The 11893-nt window shown below is 35.6% G+C and overlaps 1 long non-coding RNA gene across 1 annotated transcript; it reads right to left on the bottom strand.

Moving 5' to 3' along the window:
* Positions 1-3266: 3266 nt before the first annotated feature.
* Positions 3267-8977, bottom strand: LOC110463881. Its single transcript, XR_002464444.1, has 3 exons — positions 8907-8977; positions 4563-5048; positions 3267-3601 (listed from the first exon to the last, which is right to left on the bottom strand). It is a non-coding gene; the product is annotated as an uncharacterized LOC110463881 (long non-coding RNA).
* Between the last annotated feature and the right edge of the window lie 2916 nt (positions 8978-11893).

The raw sequence follows: 11893 nt of genomic DNA, 5'->3' as shown, positions 1-11893 counted from the left end.
TGAATATCAGCTCTAAACTTTTGAAGCCCAGAAATCCAATATCTAATACACAACAACTTACAACTTTCCTACCTCTTTACTTTCTTCTCTTGGTCACCCTATCGTGTACCTATTTTTACCGTATAATTAACAAATCTCTACATATATACATATTCAGTATATAATAATTCAGGTGATACATATAACATAACGACAAATTTAGTAAATTAACTTTACTGAACTGTAGTTTATATGAAAACAAATTTTGCAAGTTTTAAATAAACATCACTAATTGAAAAAAATTGAGAACTAAAATTAGGTCTGTATCAATGGTTGCTAGATTTTCAAATTCAAGTAAATCACTTTTTTTATTTTGAAAGGTAGTTCAAAAATCAGAGACCAATATATCCAGAGAGACAATGAAGCTGGCTTGAGACGAATCCAAGGTATAATATCAACCCCACACACCAACCCCTTCCTTTCCTCATGCATACCTATTTGTTACTGTTTTTACTGGTGTATATAAACAAAAACCAGACTAACTTAACCTGATTATTAACAATTTCATTTTATTCCCCTATATTGCATCAACATAATTGTGTTATTACTGATCACATTATAAATTTTGACCAATTTGATATGTATTTGCAGTATTTAACCCACCCCACCCCAGATTTGATTATTGATTCCAATGATTTATGAATCTACTTTCCCAAATAGCTGCCATTCTTGGTCTTTATACTATTATATGGGTGATTCTACAATACTGGTGAATTGTAATGGGACATTTGCATATAACTTTATATGCCTTTGAAACATAGCTGAATCCTTTTAGAAATAAAGTGTAACCATTGTACTACACAATACATAACAAAAGATAAACTATTTGGTGAAAAGAAAATGTGACGGCAATTTTTCAGATTGATTTGATGAAGTAACGCTTGTTACATGGTGTCCCTTTCTATTTAAAATAAACTGTATAGAACAATATTTACTGTTCAATGTGCTTAAAACATAGCATTTATAGATAACTGACCACATTCTTTCATTAACATAAATTATGAATATATGGATTAAATCATGTTTGGAAATCTCGGTAAAATATGTCGCCATATCATAACAAATAAAAGGGTGGTATTTACATGACGTCCTTGCAAGGATTCTAAAATGCAGAAGTGAAGAGGTGAGTTTTGATGTCGAAGCAGATATATATATACATATATAAATATTTTGATAGGGGATGCCAGGTTTGGGGAGCCCTGGAGTCAGCCCCTGAACAATATGGTGTCCTCACGCAGGAGGGTTCTCATTCAACATCCATCAGTCAAACAATAAATAGATAGGAAGGGCAATGGGAAAATAAAATAGTTGCAAAAAGAGTACAGGACAAGAACACAAAACATACTTCTTTCACACCCTAACAAATTCCATATACAACATAATATTATAAACAAGGATAAACATATAGCATGTCTAGTATACACAAAAAACATAATACACATACAAATACATCCACATATATTGACAGACAGTACATACATACATGTATACATTGAGACAGACTTACATACATTGAATCAGATGCATCATTATGTACGCATAATTTCAAGCAGTTAATTATAAATTCCTGGAAAATATTGATATCTGTTTTTTAAATTATTTTTCTGCAGAAAAGCGGAGGTTGCAACTCATCTTTCTCAGTACCATATAATAAAACAAACTATTATAACAAATAATAAAAAATAAAATATGGGAACTGTAAGTGATTTCACATGTGTGGAAAACAAAATTTACATCAGTCAAAGGGAGATAATCCATGAATTGGATAAAATTTGACAGCAAACCAATCTAAAAAAGCTTTTAATGTGACAGAGCTTTTTACAAATTGAAATGAATAATAACAATAAAATAATCACTCAATAAAGTACTTTTTAGTAGTTTAAAACATCGCAACTGTAACTATAAATATAACTAATGGACACAAATTGTGCCAGTTACTGAAGATCTGATCAGATTAAAATGATTAGGAGGTCAAGATTCAATTATCCTGCAAATTTTATGTTATTTTAATAATTAATGAATATTTAGGAGTTTAGGCAATGTAAGGATGGGATACACTTACCACTGAATTTTGTCCCCCCTCCCCCAAACCTTACCTAAACATAGTAATAGACGGACACCATTCTGCAGATTTATTCTAATAAAAGAACTTTATGAAGTTTATCAAAATCACAACAAATCAAAATAAGTCCATGTACCTTTTTTTTAAAATTTAAAGTGTAACTAACATGTACTTCCTGGTTTAGCATATAACAAATGGGCTACTCTTAAGTGTGGTAGAGACCACTTATAAATAAAGGAATATTTACTGTAGGTATAACACTTTTTTGAAAGCATGGTTAGAACCTAAATCCAATTTTCAAGATACTCAAAGGGCTCATTTTACAAATATTACAGTTTTACTGTTTCAGCTATTTTATTGATAACGACCTGTAAAATAGAGAAGGGGTACAAATGAAGAAATATACAATAGTTTACATCATCAAACTACTGTCCAATTACTTCCAATATTTCAGTTTGTAGTTTAGATTTTGATTCTTCCTCTTGTGCAGCCCTGAAGTCTTGATGTTCAATTCTTTTGTTTTGCTGTGCAAGTCTCGAGTAAAAACTGGCTATCTGCTGACCAGTCAAAAATTAATCGTTGTGAAATTGTTTATCACTTTGCATTTCCTCAGCAGCAGTAAAAGGGTCCACTTTACACCCTCCATGTTTTCCGATGTTAAATTTCTCATTCATGAAATTATTTTGTGCTGAGGAAAAACTTTTTTTCCTTCTTTAACTTAAATGACATTGACAGTTGACCTTCATCTTTTTCAATACTAGTACTCTGCTTTGTTTCCAGGTTAGTACAGGTTGTCCAAACATCTGATAGCTTCCTAGCATATAAGGATTTAACCCGGTCATCTAATGTTGATCTTTCTAATTGCATTTCACAATTACCTATCAGCACATGCTGATCCATGCTCCTCTGGTTTTTGAATTCTTTTATGCATCCATCGTTTCGGCAAAAATACTGAGCTTTGCTCTTATCCTTTCTTCATGGTTAATTATTTGGCGTACATTTAAAGACTGCATGGAAAAGAATGTACAGTTATATAATTGAAATCAATTTGTTTGTGTGTGATTTGAAACAGAAAATATATGTGCATTTCAAAGGGTCATAACTCCAATTGAAAAATAATAATAATCGTTGATGGCAGTAAATCAATGATAATATTTTTTTTAAATCCATTGAGATATGTTGACTTGTTAAGGAAGACACTTGCATTTCTTTGTCCCGCATCATATTGTGGCAGGGGACAAGAGGACATGCTTATCAATTAGTAATCATAATTGACACATTTTTTATTTGAGAAACAACTCTGAATTATAAATCTGTTTAGTGGGTTTTTTAAAAGTAAAAGTGACAAAATACAGACAAAGCTAATATATTCTGAGGTGTGAGTTAAAACAAAATTACCATTAGAATAAAGAAGATCATTAATTTCAGTCCAACTTGAAACATTCTTCAGGTGTACATGGTTCCTCGTGGGATTGAGGTCTGTCCATTTTATAATTTTACCTGAAAAATATTTGTTGATTTAAACCTGGTTACTAGTATTCCAAATGAAATAGATACTGTTTAATAATATATATACGGACAATATTTTCAAATTGAACACGTGAAGACCATTAGATTTTTAGCATCTAAAAAAAAGGCATATAAGGAATGTGTTAAAGATGCACGGTCAGTTCCGTATTGGTTCAATGTCTATTTTTGACAATTTATCAATATTAATATAGAAAATGAGTAAGTGATAGATCTAGGGATCAGTTCTAGCCACTGGTTACAACTCTCAAGCATGTAGCTCTTGTTTTTCACAAGACATTTTTCAAAAGGGACAATGCATGTTTTCAAGTTGACATACCTTCGACCCTGCAGGTAGAGCGTAAGAATTGTCAGTATAATGTGACCGGGTTGGGCGTCCTGCTGGGTGTCTTCGGCAGTATGTTTCAGTGAGGTAGCACTATAAAGTCGGCATCAGTTCCGCGCTATCACAAGGAGACAAACACGAACATATCGCAGCCTCCCAAAATACACACACATACACTACACGCATGCATCTTGCACACAGGGGAGGTATTCTGGCTTTGTTCTTTTTTTGCCTATGAATGCCAACTGAAAGCAGTTCAATGCTTAAATAAGAGAGATCTAGAAATCTTTCAGTAGTTTGTTAATGTTAGTCTCTTTTTTTACAATTGGAGCAAACCATAACAAGAGGTAACCTCTTAAACTTATACACATATATAAAAAAAGAAGTGAAAATATCTGCAGATTTAAATTGATCATCTAGGGGTTGAATCTAAGATATGATACACATTTTGAGAACTACAAAAGAGGCATTTTGAAATTGTTTGATGGGTCTTTGAATATCAAAGAGTATAAAACATAAGAGATAATCAGAGCTAAAAATAACAATTTTGCTGTGGATTAACTGGAAGTTAAACCTGTATCGTTTACAGTTCGTAAAAATGATAAATACCTTTCCCATTCTGAGCTTCACAAAAATTGTAGGTGGCTAGGCTAGCTGATTCCCAAGTTCTACTTTCAATGTTGTAAGACTTAATGAGCTCTTGTAACATCCAGCATTGTCACTAAAGAAGTGTACTTTCTTTAGGCATGGAAGAGTTTGCTTCAAATCCCTGACAACATCATATAAGACTTCAACTGTAAATGCAGAGTCTTGGGGTGTCTGTCCAGTAAACAAATGGATGTGTGTTGTTGTTTGGAATGTATCCATTGTTTTGATCAGCGAAACAGAAACATGCCAATTGATGCCACTTTTAGCATACCAGTCCATCTTGGCTTCCCTAAATTTACGTGGAAGGAACTTCATAGCCCAATCGCAAGTTATTAGCACATCACCACATACCATATCATCAACTATAGAGGGTCTAGCTCTTTCCTGATTTTTGGAGCGAAGAATATGTTTTTGCAGGTCTTTGATATCCAGTAGAGACTTGACAACCTGGAAGGATAAAAAATAGTATATTCAAATGATCTAAACACATTCTTCACCCTGTTTTCTATTACTATTTTTGAAGCTAAATATAAACATGAGCAGTGCTTAAGGTCCTCTGCCCTGCAAAAATCTGTATTAGGTAATCACGACCTTGACCTTTGACCTACTGACCTCAACATCAATGCACTTTTGTTATGTTAAAAAGTTCTTTACAGAAGAAGAGTGAACTGGTTTCACGGTAACTGGATGCACAAGCTCCAGTATCTGCAACGACTCCAGTGTTGGGTCAGTCATCTGGCGTACTTGCGAAAACCTACTCCTTTTACCGGGTTACATACGGATCGGACCTCACACAACTGCAAAACATTTAGTTTAATGACATTTACATTTGTTTTAGAATACAAACGTGAAGCTGTTCTCTATTAAAACAGTCTAAAAATGTATTGGGTACAGTTGTGTGACCGCACAACGCACCAAAAGTAGCGTGCACACATCGTTCACACACCGTCTGCACATCGTCCACACATGGTGCGCACAACTGTGCGATTTAACTATCGTTCGCCCCGTTGTGCGCTTCTCTCCGCACAACTGTGCGATTGGGCACAATTTGTAGATCAATATTACGGAATGAAAAAAATACGGAAAGCTCGTATGCAATAATGAAAACTGTATGTATTATTGTAACTTCTCATCACAGTAATGAAGATTGTACAGTTTTACAATGCGTGTAACACAGCATTGCAGTGACCATTAGACTGTCAAGAATGGGTTTTGCGCCAAGGTAACAGAATATGTAAATAACAATTTGATGAGTTACCGGGGTTTGACCTGGCCTGTACCTGACACATAGAGCTAATATGCGATACCGTATGACAGTAATGAAAACACAGCTGGACATTTAGTATTTGTTATTTGCATTAGGTTTGCCTATATAGCTCCCCTTCACCCGTGTTTTCACACCCCTGACCCTACTCGACGTAATACGTAAGCGCCCCGGGCGGGGGAAAACTACCGTCCAGGTACATGTAGACGGCTAGAGGCTATGTTTACCTGTATACGGGACTGTGTTTTGATTTCACAGGTGTCGATTAAGGTCGTTTAAAAAATACCAAAAACACAGTTTCTAAATTTAAGAAAGTATAGATATAAAGATAAGTTTATAGGTGTAGGTAGATTATAGAAACATACGTAAAAATCAAGGTTTATATGTTTAAACACGAAACCGTATATATTGTTAAGGCATTCCTCAATTTACACCAACCAATATTGTTATCGCACAACGTTCGTCCATCGTATCGTGCACACAAATGTGCGTAGGATATGATCGCCCACATTTTTATCGTTCGCACATCGTTCACACACCGTGCACACACCGTGCGTACACCGCACATCGTGTAACGTTGTGCGATCCCATAACTGTATCACTACTGCATTAAATATGACAGGCTTTGGGTTTTCATTTTATTTTACAAACCTGAATGAAAAAGGGTGTTTCAAACTTTCAATATCAAATTGAAATACACCTTTATATATAAATAATACCAGTATTCAACTTAATCTGCCACAAATTTTTCAATATCACTGCCTTCGCCATATAAAATATTTTCAAAGGGATAATGCAGTTTAATTGATACAAGAGATCCCAGAGGGATCTTGGGAGCCCACCATTGTACCATCTTCATTAGTTCTTTGTCAGTTCGATCTTTTCTCTTCTTTCCTCTTGTCTGTTTGATCGAGTCATGTTAACAGTAAATGCACCTTGAGGCAACTTTTAATCTAAACTTAATACTGATGTGTATGAAAGCCAACCTTCAAAGTGACTTTGTCATTTCACATATTTACTAGTACAGTACTTAATGTGAAAGAAACAGAATCGATGATTGCAATATGAGAAAGATCTGTTTAGTTCTTCCTTTAGCGCTTTTTGTTTTTATGGTTCAGTCTCAAAATATAACATGCACAACGAGGGATCAAGGGGAACCTACATTGGCCATTTTCTTCATCCGATCAGTCTAAAATTGAACATGCACAACTACAGACCAAGGGAAACTTACATATATAATTTGAGATGGATATCTCCCGTACTTCCTGAGAAATGGCGATAACAAACCTTCAATGTCAAAATCCAAGATGACTGCCTGTCGGCCATGTTGTTTATCCGATCAGTCCCGAAAGTAAACCTGCACAACTAAGGACCAAGGGGAACCTACATATAAAATTTCAGAAAAAAACACTCTGGCACTTCTTCAGAAATATCGACAACAAGAATTGTTTAAGGACGGACGACGGACCATGGACACAGGGTGATTTGAATCGGTATTGGCGCTGGGTTGTAGCCCTAGAACGACCTCCGGCATGACGTCTGGAAGGGTTTCGTTAGTTTGGAAACGATTCCACATTCTTGCCACCACACTTCGAGATACCCCAAGGTCTGCTGCAACCTGACGTTGAGACATGCTAGCTAGCAGCATTCATTCATCGTCATTTCACTGTTGGCTGGTTCTTCTTTGTGCCATACTAAAACACGCCAAGAATCTCATATTCATCGAATCGATTTCCTTAACAATTTGAACAACGCCTTACTTAGCCTAGCTTAGCTTTTGAAAGGGATGTGAGAAAGCGTGCACGCGCTTTTATGGTTGACTGAACACACCAACACAGGACGATTTGGAAGGCTACCATATTCGCCTAAACAGTACGGAAGAAAAATATAATAACCTTTCTAACATTTTGATTTTTTTTTCAAAATGTAAGTGATCCTTAACAAAATGTGAGTACTATATATATAGTAAACATTTGCTTTGTCAATATTTAGCTATCTAAGTAATTGGCGAAATAACGCACCGAGATGCAGACATTTCGTCCAAAGAAGCCGACAGCAATTGTCAGTCTAATTCACTGGCAAGTAGGCCTAGCAGCGAGAGTCCTAGTCAGCACATCAACACGCTATTTACTTGTAATACCATTTTTTGTCTACGAGATTCCATGCCATATCCCTTATACCATCTTGAACCGAATTGTCGTTATTTTCCAGCTTCAGCATATAATGTCTCTTTGTCGTTGTTCGCGCATACACACACGTGTGATTTATCAACGATTGTTTTAAATATTGGTTATATCCTGTTATATTTCTAAAAATTGTTTGGTGTCTAGATAAAAGGAGCGGATTGCTTCGAAAATTTGACATCATATTGTCTACACTGTTTAAATTACTTCCTTACCATACCAACTTGAAGTAATTTGTAACCTACAAACATACGTTTCACTTTGCAAGGATCAGTTTTCTTTGGGAAGTTACCGTTGATATTACTTCTTTGACCCATTACCCCACATATCACCACTGCAGATCGGGGATCGAGATAAAAAAAATACCTCTGCTGTTGCCCTCTGTGCATGTATCCTAAGAGGCGACTAATGTGGTAACCCTCTGCAGAAATGGGGATTTACTTGTGTGCCCTCTACTTGAGGACACGCCAGACGAAACACTTGGCGAGAATATGTTTCTAAACTCTCCTCGAAAACAACTTCAAAAAAGTTACATGCTTAGGGAAGTTAGTGGAAAGGAAACCACCGTAGCCTCCTCACAGCTTATCAGGTTGGGGAAAACCACTAACTTCCGTTTATTACACAAACTTGCCTATCATACCCTAATCAGGGTAGCCGTGCATACCTAACCTGGCGTATATCGTGCGTTCGTAAAACCTGTGCTTACCAAAGTACATTGTCGCATTTCATCTGACAGGTAATTTTATACGTGGACGATGTACTGACATGGTCCGATTAACTACATGTCTTAAAAATGCTGCAAATGCACGTTTTCGGCGACTTTGCTGAGGTGGTATAAATTATTTTCTATAAAAGTACCTGTGTTCTTTAGTGTTTCTTTCTGCTACTCTCCATGCTGCAAGTAGCCGCCATTACTAAAAGACCCGGATGCTGCGCTTGTAAATAAAGTTTGAGTCGAAAAGCGGTTAACGTTGACATTTTCCGTTATCCATCTTCATCCCGACATACGTTCTACGGTAGTCCTCAAGTACCCACATCTTGCACACAACACGACAATATGTATTACAATTTATTTGGTATAACCGCAATATTTACGTGTATTATGTTGAAATTATACCTATTTGATACTTTAAAAACAAATATTTGTTTTAAACTTGTTTTTTTTTTATTAAATAGGACGCTAAAATACGAATTTGTTGGGAAAATAAATAAAGCTAAATACTTGTTATTAGATAACGACAACTTCTTTATCAAACGTTGTAATTGAACTTCATTTGAATAATCATTCAGGAAATTAAATACTTCAAAGTTAATGAACAAACAAACGTAGTTTGGGAACAAAAATTTACAAATAATTTCCTGCACAAAAAAACTTTATAAACGGTATAAATATAATTATTGTCATATTTCCACTCGCAGATTGGAAACATTGCTCCTGTTTGTGGATGCAAACGTCATGAGGGAAACCATTGAACATTATAAAATGTCCTCGAAAAATTTCATGCCAGAGTTGTAACTGCTTTATCGGACAGGGAATTACTTTCGTCCAGTGTAACATATCTCTGTACAGCATGTGCACAATCATCGGAAACGCTCTATTGTGATCGTGAATCTCTTCCGAAACGAAAACTTTACAATAAATAATATGTAGATGTAGTTGTTCAATTGATAGAGGACAACGGTTTAAGCTGTGACGACATTTGTAGAATTACAGCTGCTCTGGAAAAATCACAGAAAAAAAGCATTAAAAGACGAATGTGTTGAGCGACAAAATTAGTATAAAGATGACAAATATTTAAAATCCTTTGAGGCTAGCCAGTGGATAGAGGAATCAAATGAAGTTTTAGCAACATTTCTGAAGGAATTGTGTGGTATTTCTAACCTAACAGATAACCGACGCAAAACCTTGTCACTTGCTAAGGCTATTGAAAATGTCTATTTCCGCCGAAATTTAAATGTTGTTATGCCGTTGTCATTTTCTTCTAAGTTATTATGTTATTTTATGTCTGCTTTGGAAAGTCATTTACAACAAAATCCTGAACTGTCTCCATCTTCCTGGTTGTATTACTCTTCTCCAGATACAATTTCACAACGCGTTAATGTCCCCTCTCAACACTGCGATGAAATATTCGAAAATATAGTAATCAGTTTGTACAAGAAAGAATTCGTTGTGTGATTTTAGAACTAGAGAATGACATTGTTGCCAAAAATATTGATTTTATTGAGAAAAGATCAGGTGAAAAACCACAGGTTGATATTCCATCCAAATCATCTGAGCCATATTGTTTTTAGGTTACCTGACCATAGGTCATGGTAACCTATTGTGATAGCCTTTTGTCCGTCGTGCGTTAACTTTTCCTTGTGAACAGGATAACTTGACTAAATGTTAACCGAGTTTGATGAAACTTTGTATGCAGCCATATATCAATAAGATCCCGGACGAGATCTTAAATGGGAATTACTCAACAGTAACTTACAGAGTTATTGCCCTTTGTAATAGTATTATTATTGGACCTTGGGAACACAATAACTTGAGAAAATGTAAACCGAGTTTGATGAAACTTTGTATGCAGCCATATATTAATAAGATCTCAAGCGAGTTCGAAAATGGGAATTATTCGACGGTAACTTACAGAGTTATTGCCCTTTGTAATATTATTATTATTGGACCTTGTGAACATGATAACTTGAGTAAATGTTAACCGAGTTTGATGAAACTTTGTATGCAGCCATATGTCAATAAGATCTCGGTTGAGTTCGAAATGGGAATTATTTGACAGTAACTTACAGAGTTATGGCTTATTTCCCTTTGTAATAATATCATTATTGGACCTTGTAAACACGATAACTTGAATAAATTTTGACGGAGTTCAATGAAACTTTGTCCGGTAATTATTTGACGGTAACCTGCAAAGTTATTGCTCTTTGTCATTTTATTAGTATTTGTCCCTGTGATGTTGATTGACATTACGCAAGAATAGATGTAAATTCATGTGGTACACCTTTTTTTCATTCATTACGCATTTTTGCTACTAATAAAGTGCTATTAAAATGTTGTGCCTTATTTAATAAAATCATTGATTTACGCTTTTACTTGTTTTTTTTTAACCAAAAACAGAAGACATACAGTTTCCATGTTTGTTCAAAACAGACCCCTTGGGTCAAAATTGGAGTCACACCCATGTATTTCAGTTATCGTGTTTACAGGGTCCAACAATAATAGAATTACCAAGGGGAATAACTATGTAAGGTATGGTCCGGTATTCAAACTCATCCAAGATCTCATTGATACAAAGCTGCATACAAATTTCAACAAAACCGGTTCATATTTGCTGAAGTTATTGTGTTCACAAGGAATACAATTATGGACGATGCAGCAAGGTCACTCGGACCGACGAAACGTATGAAGTGGCCCCTGTATGACAGTCCTAATTTCAAGCGGATGTCAGGTGACCGTTAAGGCCCATGGGCCTCTTGTTTAGGTGCTACATTCGCAAGTAGGCCAGACTCTGTGATTAGAGGTAACCCATTAATGGTAAATCCCTGCTCTTATGCAGCTGTGGAGCAAGTGCTTGACCGCGTTATCCATGAAACATGCCAAACTCGGTCCTGGACTGTTTGTCGGGTGTGATGGCTCACCATTTGTGGTAGGCAGTAGACTTATAAAATATGGAAATATTTTACTTCAGCCGGGTTCAGGTCATCTGGAAATGAACATGATGAGAGGATGTTTTAAGTTTTTAACTTTTGTGGGAAGTGTTCTTGAAAGATTTCGGTACTATGTTAGGATCCAAATATGTAAAACCACAGTACAGTGTATGTAACCAGATCGATCCAAGCGTCGA

This window comes from Mizuhopecten yessoensis, unplaced genomic scaffold, assembly GCF_002113885.1.
Source record: "Mizuhopecten yessoensis strain PY_sf001 unplaced genomic scaffold, ASM211388v2 scaffold10939, whole genome shotgun sequence".
NCBI classification, from domain to species: Eukaryota; Metazoa; Mollusca; class Bivalvia; order Pectinida; family Pectinidae; genus Mizuhopecten; species Mizuhopecten yessoensis.
The sequence above is the reverse complement of the archived record's forward strand: the minus strand, read 5'-3'. Positions and strand labels throughout refer to the sequence as shown.